The following is a 10,680-nucleotide window of genomic DNA, read 5'->3' as shown; positions in this document are numbered from 1 at the left end:
GGCTGAGACAGATTTACTCAGTTGGTTTATTGAAAGAATGCTTTCCTGAGACACTAGAAGGGAGTGATGGTAGCAAGAGAGGGCAGGGGAAGAAGTCAGACAAATCCGTACTTTCAGGAATGGTCTAGTCTCAGTCTTGCCAGACCCAACACAAAGCACTTGTGTGAGAGTGGAGCATGTGCCAGAAGCCTTCCTGCATACCTGCACAGCGACTGATTGGCCATGAGCACTGCCCATAGCCTCGCAGGCCTCCTAATCACCTCCTGTCAGCCAAGAGCAATCACCCACCCCTAAAGGGTGCAAATGTGAGCCAGGAGCGGCCACTAATCGCAATGGCTGGGGATGGGGATGCTGCCCAGTAAGGGGTCAGGGAGGACACTGAAGACGTCTGTCACACTCACCCAATGCCTGAAATGACTCTTCCTTTATGCTGCATTGACTATTCAGGTTCTGCCATCAGACTGCCTGGGTTCAGACCTCAGCTTCATCTCTTACTTGCCATCTTACATTAGCCTCTTTGTACCTCAGTGTTCTCTTCTTTACAATGTAGTTTATAGTTAACTGTTAGAAGCCTGTGAGGAGATAACGAGGTAACCTGCACCAAGTATTTCGCACAGTTTCTGGCATATGGTAAACTCTCGATACCTATTAGCAATACTAGCTATTATTTTCATTCCCTCCTTATATGCCTCCTTAAGAACTTGATTACCTTGTGTCTAGGATTTTCCTTCAGCTTCCTGCTGGATATCTCTGCCTCAGATACTGCCTCCCCCTCCACCAAAAAACATGAAACAGACATATACCTTTTCCGAACTGTCCTACACACACACATAAGCACATATGTTCTCTTCTTGAAAAGTTCCTTTCATCATATTATCTCTCTGCTCAAAACTCCATTCCCTCCATGGTAAAAATCCCCATGTTAGCCTGCAATTCAAACTGTTTCACAGCTTGGCTTCTCATTGCTTTTCCAGTGTTATCCAGTATTACACCGCAGTTCTCAAAATTTTGATCTCATGACCCCTTTTCCTTCTTAACAGTAGGTTACATCTATCTATATTTATCACATTTGATATTAAAACTGAGGAATGTTGAAAAGATTTATTGAATGATTCATTAAAAAATAACAATAATAAGCACATTACATGTTACTAATAACAGTTTTATGAAAAATAAACGTATTTTACAAATTAAACAGATTTAGTGAAAAGAATATCACTTTTTCATTGCTGCAAATCTCTAAAATCTGATTTAACAGAAGACAGCTGTATTCTGGTATGTTTCTGCATTCAATATGTTGCTTTGGTTCAAGTATATGAACAAAATTTGGCCTCATGCAGATATACAGTTAAGGGAGAAGTATTTTAGAAGCTTTACAGATAACCGTAGATATTCTTCTGTGACACAATACTAATACTCAACCAGTCGTAGCTTCTCAAAGATTAGCTACAATGAGGAACCTGAAACCAGACCAATGGTCTTTTCATACTCCCTTACATTACAATCCACTGGGCTCGTGCACTGGGAGAAATCTTTTACTTGCATATGATTTTGATCTCTAAGACTCCCTGAAGGGTCTCAGACACCCCAGAATTCCTGACTGCACTCCAAAACCAACATCTAAATAAAACTCTTTGCATCTGCATCTCTTGTTTTTAAAATGTACCTAAGATTTTGTATTTATTCTGGTATAATGAAGCCAACAGGTCAGGAGACAACTGCCATTGAAAAGATGGTTTGTTACTTACAGTTCCCAAGAGGAGGGGACAAGCCGCTGTGCCATGCAGGGCCTCAGGAAGCACCAGGGTCAGTCAGTGATGGGAAAGCATGGGCAAAAGTCTTCATTGTGGTTTTCATGGGGACGAATGGATAAGACAGAGTAAGGAGCTGAGCAAATTTACGATTGGATATTTTGAATAATGTCTGTGGGCTCTGCTCTGCAGGTGTAGTCTCTTGTTGTCTGGTACCCAGTACCCGGCCCTCGGATGATTTAGGGTTGGGGGATGGTGTCCTGTCCTGCAGGAATCTGATAAAAGGAGGCTTAAGGGGGTATGGGATAGGGATGGATTGGTTTGAATATCGAGGTTGTGCTTGTGCTCGCAGGCAAGTTGTTTGCTAACTCTAGGAATTTGCTACCCCTTAGAGGGGCAGTCCCTCCTTGGATCGGTAAGGTCCCAAGATGTCAAAGCATCATGAAATATAAAAAATAAAATAAAAAAGATTAATACACCCCTCAGTTTGGTTTACTTACTTTCCCATAATACACTAGATATATTTCTGATCGCATCTTTTTTATTCTGTTAATCCCCATTTTTTTAACCTGTTTATACTCTTCTCATCCATTAAGACTGAGCTCAAAGCTCCTCCCCACTTTGAAGGCTTCCCTGACTCATAATTCAGTATTTACTCAATCGTACATTCCTTTGCTGCACCACTTGAAAAATTGTCCTATTTTGTTATTTAACTTTCCATACCTATAAACTCAATATCTCCACCTAGATTGTCAATTTCCTGAGATTAGCTATCTCTTTTTATACTCTTTAATATTGTTCATATCTTACAGAGTGTCTACCTTTACTTTCTGCAGCCACCATCCAGAAATGAGCCTCTAGCATCCTTGCTCTGTCCCATCTCATACTGGCTTGCCAGCGTCTCCTCAGCTTCTCTGCCCCTGACTTCTTGGCCAGTCTCCTTTCCACGGTCCTTCCCTTTGGACTGGTTGGATGTCTGTATTGCTCCTTTGGTACTGCCCTTGCCTCTACCTCTCAGCTAGTCTGCACTTGTTTCTCAGATCACATTTGCTTGTAGTCATACTGGTTCTCTACATCTCCTGGGATTTTCCTTCAACTTTTCTTTGAATTGTAGAAAGGGTGAAAGAAACACAAGGCTTGGCTTACTGTAGACCTTGTACAGATGTGCGTGGGATTATGACTTTGAAGCCTTTAGATTCATACTGTTTTCAGTGATTTGAAATCTTTTATACATGATTTGTGTCATCAAAACAACAATTTAAAGAGCCTCTTCTGTGTTCCCCTTCTTGTGTCTTAAGAACTTAAAGATAATTCATGAAAAATATCTAAACACTTTGTTTTCATGATCTTGTATATGCAGCTGGAAAGCCATTTCAACCTTTTATTTGGCTAAATGACTCTAATTAGAATGAGTATTATGAAACAAATATTAACACCTCATGGGTGTCAGATAACTATAAACAATGTCAACTACAAAGTTATGGTGGAGTATTTAGGAACTATATTTTCCTTTCTTTAGCTCTGACTCAATATCACAACCTGATTTACACTTACTAATAAACTGTATGTAGTCAAAAAACCAAAAAAATTTGGAAGACATTTAGAGACTAGCTAAAGAAAAAGACACTGAGAGCAACAAGCAGGTTCACAGAGGAAACAAAAGGGAGACACCAAGAAAGACTCCTCACAGGGCTTGAGGATAACCACGGGGCTGCCAGTAGGGCATCGGAGGCCCTGCCTGCATGTGGAATGGTTCAGGACACTGAGACTGTTCAGATGCATTTGTTCAGCTAACAGTGGCTTGCACCTCTGCTGAGCCAGGTGCAGGTAATACAATGAATACTAAGTTGTAGCTCTTGGCACATTAGAGAGGTATTATATGATACTACATATAACTTTTTTGTGCAAACAAAACAAAAGTTTTTGGACATCTTGTCTCTACGCTTAATCTGAAATCTATAAAATATCTTATTAAAAATGTGAATATACTTTTGGAAAATACAGTAAGTCCTTGCAATAAATGTGGTTTCTTGTTCTTTATATAAATCTTTGAAATGTCCTTGAATTGACAATTGCCCTTGACTAGAAAGAACAAACTTCAACTCAGGTGAGAACAAGATAAGACATTTGGAAAAGTAACCTAAGCTACAAACATGCTAGGTTAGAAGGCAAGTATTAATTATGCCCAAGCAAGGGATCTTAGAATTTTGAAGTTGGTTTCCTAAAGCTATTGGTTCATGCTCAATATCCTCAAGAAATTATTGGAAACCAAAAATGAAAATATAATCCTACCTGGTACATCTCTTCTTGGAATGTTTCACTTCAAGTAAGACTAGAGTGATTATGGAAAGGATCAAAAAAGGGAACCCAAACTGGACAGGAGACAAAGACAGTTTTTTTAAAAAATATATATATTTTAGAAAAATAAAAATTTTAAAATATAGGATCTCAGTAAGATAAAGCTGAGTACAAATACTGAATAAATTTTGAATACTAAAATTAGGCTGCACCCTTTAAAGCTAAAAAAGGTAAATTTTAGAATAAAAACAAGTACTCCATATATGTAAATTGTGGTTGTATATTGCCTGAAAGTGATATTTTATTTATTTATTTTCTAAATTTTTAAAAATTGAAGTACAGCTGATTTACAATGTTGTGTTAGTTTCTGGTGTACAGCACAGTGATTCAGATATATATATACACACATATATACATATATGTATGTGTGCACATATATATATATATACTTTCTCATACTCTTTTCCATTATGGTTTATTACACGATATTGAATATAGTTCCCTGTGCTATAAAGTAAGACTTTGTTGTTTTATAGATATTTTCTATAAAATAGCTTTCATCTGCTAATCCTAAACTAATTTATCCCTCCCCATTGGTAACTTTAAATTTGTTTTCTGTCTGTGAGTCTGTTTCTATTTTCTAAATAAGTTCATTTGTATCATATTTTAGAATTCATATATAAATGATGTCATATATTTGTCTTTCTCTTAATGACTTACTTAATATGATAATCTCTAGGTCCATCCATGTTGCTGCATATGACATTATTTCATTCTTTCTTATGGCTGAGTAGTATTTCTATATATATACCACATCTTCTTTATCCATTCATCTGTTGATGAACATTTAGGTTGCTTCCATGTCTTGGCTATTGTAAAAAGTGCTACTATGAATATTGGGGTGCATGTATCTTTTTGAATTAGATGTTTCTCTGGACATATGCTCAGGAGCAGAATTGCTAGATCATATGGTAAGTCTATTTTTAGTGTTTTAAGGAACTTCTATACTGTTTTCCATAGTGGCTGCACCAAATTACATTCCCACCAACAGTGTAGGAGGGTTCTCTTTTCTCCACATCCTCTCCAGCATTTATTATTTGTAGACTTCTTGATGGCTAGTTTGACTGCTGAGAGGTGATACCACATTGTAGTTTTGATCTGCATGTCTCTAATAATTAGTGAAGTTGAGCATATTTTCATGTGCCTGTTGGTCATCTGTATGTCTTCTTTGGAGAAATGTCTATTTAAATCTTCTGCCCATTTTTTGATTGAGGTTGTTGTTGTTGTTGTTGTTGTTGTTTTTGATATTGAACAGTGTGAGCTGTTTGTAAGTTTTGGAAATTAAGCCCTTGTCTGTCACATTATTTGCAAATATTTTCTCCCAGTCTGTAGGTTGTCTTTTCATTTTGTTTATGGTTTCCTTTGCTCTGCAAAAGCTTATAAGTTTGATTAGGACCCACTTGTTTATTTTTGCTAAAAGTGGTGTTTTAAATCTCAAATGTGTGTTGAGGTTTTACCTGTCTTTAGTGCCCAGCCCAGATAACTGCCTTCTGACTGTACCTCTGCAGAGATTCATGGAGTTCTGTCATTGTAGGCATGCTGAACGTTGTCAAATGACCAGCACACGTGAAATTAAGTATAAATAAATATTATTTTTACATTAAAACTAAAAAAGGAGATAATTAATTACATTCTTTAGATGAGGAGTAAGTATTAATTATTAAAACAGCACATTCTGGTTTATTGACATTTACTGGCAGAATGAATTAGCCAACAAATAAATTTTTTATATTATTAATGTATAACATATAAAAATTTGGTATATTATAATGAAGTATTATTCATATGACTTTTTAAGGTAGATAGAAAGGGTGATTCTTTAAATTTGGCCAAATTGGGTCCCTGAAGTTTGTTTCGTTTGCCTATATATTTTGTAGTTAAGGGCATGAAGCAATGCCGCCACCTACTGTGCAGAGCGTAGTAATGAAGCTGATAAAGGGAAAAATATATAATTTTCCAGTTTTAAGTGAATTATGAAGTAAAAATTAAACTAATTTTCGGTGTAGCAACATTGTAACACTCTTCAGTTGTATTTTGAGTAAACAGTGTTGCTGAATAGAATCAACCAATTCTGCTAGGAGTCCTTGAAGCTAAGCCTTTGTAACCATGGGCTTTTAGGATAAACCTGCTCTCAGTATTTTTCTTTAAAAAACATACACACGTGTGCATATAATTTCCTGAATTTGTACAACTTTTTCTTCTCCAATCCTTTTAAAATTATCTTCTAATGTCATTATCATTTGTTTATCCTTTACTTTTCCATATTATCTTTTTCTTTTCTTGGCTTAAATTTTTTTTCTAGTGACACATTTTCATTTTTAAAATTTATTTGTTTGCTTATTATTTACTTATTTATATTGAAGTACAGTTGATCCATGTTATTTTTTAATAAGCTGATTTCCAAAATGATTTTTTTCTATATTGTCCAGACATAGGTTCTCTTTTTATTTTGCTAAGGATTCAATCTATCCAATTTGTGGAGCTTAGTTCAAGATAAAATTTCTCAGTTATACTCAGAAGCACTCCAAACACCAAATTTGTTGGGCTAATTACCATCAATTAGTCAACTAAAACATTTTAAATAGCTACATACCAAAATATCATGGGTCTATATTCTGACAATACTTGGTATTTCCCTTTTTTTTTTAATGTATTCTCTTCCATTAATCAATCATTTTCAAAAATTACTCTCCTCTTCCAAATATAACTCATTTGAGGGCAGTTATATAATTTTTATGGTCCCCATCATCAACTCTTGCCCCTACCACTAGTATTTTGCAACTAGTAGGCACCCAATGTTTACTAAACGAAATGGGAAAAGTGTAATGTACCTGAAAAATGCTTTAATTGTGTAGAAGTGGGGAAGATAAAGTAACACAAAGGTGGAAAAAAGGGTGTTTTATTGGATATTTGGGTACTTCTTTGTTCTTTCAGCCAACTTGGTGGTGAGGATTGGAAAGTGAGAGGAGTGAATCACAGAGATAAAGGACAAAAGATCATCAAACATAGTGCGTCTTAGTTCAGGTTGCTATTACAAAGTACCAGAGACTGGGTCCAGGCTTACAAATCACAGAAGCATATCTCTCACAGTTCTGGAGGCTGGAAGTCTGGAATCAGAGAGCCAGTATAGCATGGTCAGGTTCTGAAGAGGGTCTTCTGGATTACAGATTGCTAACTTTTCACTATATCCTCAAGTGGCAGAAAGAGAGTGGTTTAGACTCTCTAGCCTCTTCTTATAAGGGCACTAATCTCATTAGTGAGGGCTGCACTCTCATGACCTAATTATTTCCCAATGTCCCCACCTCCAAATCTCATCACATTAGGGGCTAGAGTTCAACGTATGAATTTAGGGGGAGGCCACAAACATTTGGTCCATAATGCAGTGTTTACAAATAATGGGCTAATTGCTTTGGAGGGGCACAGAATTAAAAACCACATAGATATTGTGCTCCTGGGGAGTTAAAACTGTCATACAAGATAGGTTAGATGAGTATTAAGTGCTGAGTAGTGCAATGGTGACCCATCTGTTCAATAAAAGTCTTAGAGAAGAGGAAGATGTGAATTGGGACCAACTGAGGAATCCTTCTGTAGAAGATGGGTCTTGAATTGGATCTTAAATTTCCTGATATGAAAAATGAAAAGAGGCAAAAGACGAAGATAGGTGAAAGAAGAAAGCATGCATTTTTGGAAAGTGAACTTTCATGAGGCACAAGTAATACAGACAAAAGAGACTTCTATTTCCTTCAACTGATTTTCACAATATTGACTAGTGCTACTTTTTCTTAACTGCCAGTCACTAGCTATGTGTGGCTATTAAAGTTTAAATGAATTAAAATGAAATGAAATTTAAAATTCAGTTCTTCAGTTGCACTAGCTACTTTTCCCGTGATTGACATCCAAAGATGGCCCGTGGCTACCATACTGAACCGTGCAAATATAAAACACATCTATAATTGCAAAAAGTTCTTTTGTAAAAGCTATAATAAGTGCGACTGAGCACTTACTATATAAACTCTCTCATGATCCCATTTAATCTTCATAGCAAACTTATGAAGTATATACTTATAAGAAAACTGAAGTTCCTAGAACTTAAGTATTTTCCCAAAGTCACATAGTCAGTGGCAGGCCCATGATCTGAAATTTCATCTGACTTCAAAAACTGATGCTTTAAGCCATGGAAAATAAGGTTACTGGGTAGGCAAAAATAAGTTATTTACCAGAGACAATGACAGCCCAGATTGAACTTTTTGTGGCAGGCAAAATCCAGTAGGTTCTCAAGTGAGGGAAAAAAACCCAAAAAGGTGGTATTTCAGGATAACTAGGTTGCTTTTGTGTGCAGGGCTAGGGTAGCCCATATGATGTCTTTAGAGAAAAAAGGCTCCCTTACTGGGAGAAATAAAGACTTACGGGGTCATTGCTACTGAACACAAGTTCATATGCCCGTCACACAGTGAAGCCAAACAAACTGAAATATCGGAGTCTGGAGCAGAGAAAGGTTTACTGCAGGGCCAACCAAAGAGAACAGGTGGCTTGTTCCCCCAAACCCCAAACTCGTTAACAGATAGACATTACTACATATAAAACAGATAAACAACAAGGACTTACTGTATAGCACAGGGATCTATATTCAATTTCTTGTAATGAGTTGTACTGGAAAATAATCTGAAAATTTATATATATATATGTATGTATGTATATGTATATCTGAATTGCTTTGCTGTACACCTGAAACTAACATTGTAAAGCAACTACACTTCAATTAAAAAATAAGTAAATTAAAAAAAAATTTCTTTTGAGATGGAGTTGAATGGTGTTTAAAAAGAAAAAGAAATGTTTAAAAAGAAAAAGTTGCATTTTTTGCACACCAGAATTTGTGTGCTGCCACTGACATATATTTTAATTCTTCAATAACTTCATTAGGTGAAGTAGCAATGAACAATCTTTGTATCCTCTTGTTTCTAACACAGGGTCTGGCTCTTAGTGACTATTAAATTTTTTGTTAATTGGAGGAACTCACCAAGAAACTGAGGACACACACAGAAAAGGAAATACCTATAGATTCTAGAGTATGCTTGCTATCAAAGATGGGGAGGAGCTAAAGGAAGTCTGTTTAAAATGTGAATAAATCCAAAGGTGAATCCTCAGCCCTTTACTCATATCTCAATACAATCTTCTCTGCAAAATCTCTTCTTATAGCTTTCAAGTACTGCAATAGCCTCCTAAAGTATTCTGCTGCCTGGTCTGCTTCTTTATATCATGCACACTGATGTCGGATTAGTATCTGGGACACTCTTTTTCATGTACTACTCTGCTGGTCAAAATCTTTGAATGATTGTCTAATGCCTTATATGCTAAAATTAAAATTTCTTACCTTGCTCTTTAACGTTCTTCCCAATCTGTTTTCTCTTTTCTCTGTCTAGCCTTGTTTTCCATTCCAACGCTAAACCTTAATCCTAGACAAATCCATCCAGAAAGTCTCCAAACACTTATTGAACATCCTAGGTTCAAAAAAAAAAAAAAAAAAAATCAGCTCCCTCCCCTTACAAGTGTTTCCGTCTTGTGTACCTATCTTTACGGTAAACCACCTTTCTGAACTATTCCGCGTGTAAGGGTTCTCTCTTTTATAGGTCAAGTCTTTATACCAGAGATTGTAAAATGGTTTTGTTTGGCCCATTGTTAAGTAATTTTTACTAGTAAATTATTGAAACACTGGAAGCTCTAGGAGGGCCCACACTTCGACAAATGGTTTAAGTTGACTGGTAGGTGCCATCATTAGATACGCGCTGTTCGGTTGGATTTGAAAGGTATCTGTGGAGTACCTATTACTTGCTGGCCAGTTTTAGATGCTGGGGATACGGCAGGGAACAAAAATGATCATGGAGTTTATATTCTAAAGAGAGGAGACAGAAAACATAAGTAAATTATATACTAGGAAGTGATAAATGCTATAGAAAAATCAGTTAAGAGGGTTTGGGAGTGTGTAGGTGGGAAGGGTGCTTGCACTTTCACATTCATTTAAATACCTGGAGCCATCCTATGGGAATTTGAATTTGTGACCCAAATTGTATAGCGGATCGTCACGTACTGTCACTTATATGCCATACACTGTCCCCATAAAACTGTCAGCAACTTGAAGGCAAGGAGTGTGCCCGGTTCATCTTTGGATTCCCAGGGTGGAGCAGTGTTTTCAGGGCGAGAGCACGACGAAAAGCGAAAAGTGAGGAGTCCTCAGTTACTTCGACCACCGTTTTCCGGGCGGTTATTTCCGTCGGGTATAGGCTCCGAAGAGAGTGCAACCCCCTAAACTCCAAGAGTCGAGCCAAAGCCTTCTCGGCCTCTCAAAGCCACTGAGGCTCCATCCGTTTCCAGGGCAATGGGACTGTGACGCGAACGCAGCCGCGACCCCACGGCTGCCAGGGACTAGCCCACAGTTTAGGAACGAACTAAATGAGCGATAATTTGGTAGTCGGAACCCGCAGCCCTAAGGAGAGAATCCCAGACAACCGCTCCCTCTGCCGAGCGGCCGCCTGTACAGCAGCTTCCGGGCCTTCCGTCGCCTGGTTCTAGGCGC

At 37.4% G+C, this 10,680-nt stretch overlaps 1 long non-coding RNA gene across 1 annotated transcript; it reads right to left on the bottom strand.

Moving 5' to 3' along the window:
* Positions 1-1,684: 1,684 nt before the first annotated feature.
* Positions 1,685-10,656, bottom strand: LOC116153013 (uncharacterized). The gene is made up of 3 exons (XR_004136671.2): positions 10,133-10,656; positions 9,481-9,607; positions 1,685-1,839 (listed from the first exon to the last, which is right to left on the bottom strand). It is a non-coding gene; the product is annotated as an uncharacterized LOC116153013 (long non-coding RNA).
* Positions 10,657-10,680: the final 24 nt, after the last annotated feature.

This window comes from Camelus dromedarius, chromosome 4 (genome assembly GCF_036321535.1).
Source record: "Camelus dromedarius isolate mCamDro1 chromosome 4, mCamDro1.pat, whole genome shotgun sequence".
NCBI lineage: Eukaryota > Metazoa > Chordata > Mammalia > Artiodactyla > Camelidae > Camelus > Camelus dromedarius.
This window is presented reverse-complemented; position numbering and strand designations above follow the sequence as displayed.